We start from the raw sequence: 2,738 nt of genomic DNA on the forward strand, positions 1-2,738 counted from the left end.
GTCTTTTTCTTTTTGAAAATTTTCCACATGCAAGTGAATTTCTAAGCCACTTTATGTCACTTCATCATGTTCATTCATATGCCATAAAATGGTATAGACATAGTTATTATTCTTCTTCTTACTATTATTATTACTAAACAAGTCGACTTGTCAAGCTTAACAAGTTTTTTTATAGTTTGACTTTGACCTTTTTATCTAAAAAAGCTTTTTAAAAAGCTTGAACTTGACCTTTATAGTAAACAAGTCAAGCCGAGCCTTAAATAGGCCGAGCCATAGGCCCTTGACAAATGGCTCGGCTCATTTCCATCCCTACTTATCAACCAAAATTTGTTGGCACAATTGATTCAATTTTGGTCTCTTAACTAAGGTCTAGGGTTCGATCTTGGTTGGACATGGAGTCCCAAAGGTGGAGGAGAATTACTTGGTGTCAAATAAGAAACCCCATATATACATGATTAAACAAAAAAAAAAAAGTCTCCAACATATGCTTAAAAAGGTTCAAATTACTTACCACTCGTGCACACCTTCTTGGTATCTAGGGGTGGATAAGCGGGCTGACCCATCCCGCGTAAGGTCCGCCTCCATAAGCCCACATTGGTAGCAGACCGGGCCAATCCGCCCCGCTCCTTACACGGACCAAATAAATTGGTCCGCCCCCGCCCCGTGGACCCCGCGGGTCAAACGGGCAGGTCCGCGGGCCTAGTTTTAAAAGAATTTTAATTTTAATAAAAATATAATACAATCAAATTAAGTTCAATACAAATGTAAATAAAATCTCAATAATTAGTCAATTATATCAATAAAATAAATAATGTCTTAACAAAAGAAAATCCAAGTAATAAATCCAAAATATGAAATTTAAACATCTCCAACAACAAATGATTCTATATTTGAAATAGCTTGAGTCTTCTCCATCTCCATATCTTCATCTTCTTTTCCTAAAACTCGAAATAATAATAAATATTAGAATAAAGTTAAGTTAAGTGATTAAAAGACAATAATTATTGCATATTATTTACCCTGCATATCAAATACTAGTAACCAATTTTTAGTATATATCAAGGCTTGTACGTTGTCAACAAGAAGCCTAGTTCGATATTTGTTAAGCACACGTGAGGAGAAAAAATGTTTTTAGCCTGCTACAACTGCTAAATATGATATGAGCTATTTTTTATAATAAAAATATATTGAAATATCTTTAAAAATATTTATTTAACAATTATTTTTGGCTTAAATGATAAGAATTGATATTTTTATTATTTATGACTTTCAGATATGAAAATGATAGATTAAAAGAGAAAAGGATCGAAAAAATATCAAAAAAGAAGATTTTTAGCAGGTTATTACTTATCTTTTTTATCTTAATCTTTTATTTTTATTATCTTTTATTTTTCTTATCTTATCCTTTTTTATCTTTATCATCTTTTAATTTAAACCTTTTATTTTTATCTTTATATCTTTATCTTATATAATATATTTCTTTATATGTTATTTTAAAAGAAAAGTTTAAAGTGAAAAAGAGAAAATCAAACCAAATATAATTGGGTCAGGATCACACAAATTAAACCTAATGCGGACCGCGGGCAACCCGCGGACCCCGCGGGCCAAACCCGCGTAGTCCGCAGGTTAAGCGGGATAGGCCCAAAAATATGACATAACCATGAACCGTTTAAAAAAATTGATCCGTAACCTGCTCGGACCGCGGGCCCCGCGGGTCAGTCCATGGACCTGAGCCCGTTTACCCACCCCTATTGGTATCTATTCCAATTTTCTTTTTTTTCCATTAAACTCCATTTTTTTCTTTAACACTTCCTTTTGGTACTCGAGCTTATTTTAGTAATTATAATTTATTTTTATTTTTTTATAAGCTATTTGGAGTAACTTATAAAAAGTAAACTAATTCATAAGCTATTATTATTTTCTTAATTTTGTTCTCACTAATTTATTTGAAATTCCTTTTTACCCTTTTATTTAATTTAAAAACCTTTTTCCTATTTTAATATTAATAATTTATTATGGGAAACAAGACACTAGAAAGACATCTTTATTTTAAATGTTATTACGAAACATAGATTTTTCATTTTATTATTTTGTTTAATGTCAAACTATTTATTTTAATGAATTATTATGTCGTTTACTTTTATTTTAATTTAAAATATTTGGTCACTAAATAAAAGTTGATAAAAATCTAAATTATAAAAAAAATTGTTTTAAAATATTATTATTAATAAAATATTTAAATATTAAAATAGATTTTAAGCAATATACATTTATTTAATTTAATTCTATAATTTTAAAAAAGAGAATTTTGATTTAAAACAATATTAGTTTATTACAAAAATTAATTTTAAATAATTAGTAAAATCACAACATCTTTATCACTTTTTTATAATACAAAATTTAAAAATTTATTGTTCTACTTTTTAAGATGATAAGTTATTAGAAATAAATTCAAATATTATGTTAGTCTCGTTTATCTAGCTAAAATTCAAAAATTATAAATATTTGGCTAAATTACAATTTTGGTTTTTTATAATTTTAAATATGTGATTTTGATTTCTCTATTTTCCAAAATAAGCAATTTGGTTCTTCCCGACATAAGCTTATGTTAAAAAGGATTAAATAAAGTGAAAAATAAAAAATGGTCTTAATAAAAATTGAACTCATAATCATTTATTCATAAAATAGGCAATAAATCACTAACTCACTTGTTTACCTTAATTAACAACTTTAACATT

The sequence above is a fragment of the Glycine max genome, chromosome 3 (assembly GCF_000004515.6).
Source record: "Glycine max cultivar Williams 82 chromosome 3, Glycine_max_v4.0, whole genome shotgun sequence".
Classification (NCBI taxonomy): Eukaryota; Viridiplantae; Streptophyta; class Magnoliopsida; order Fabales; family Fabaceae; genus Glycine; species Glycine max.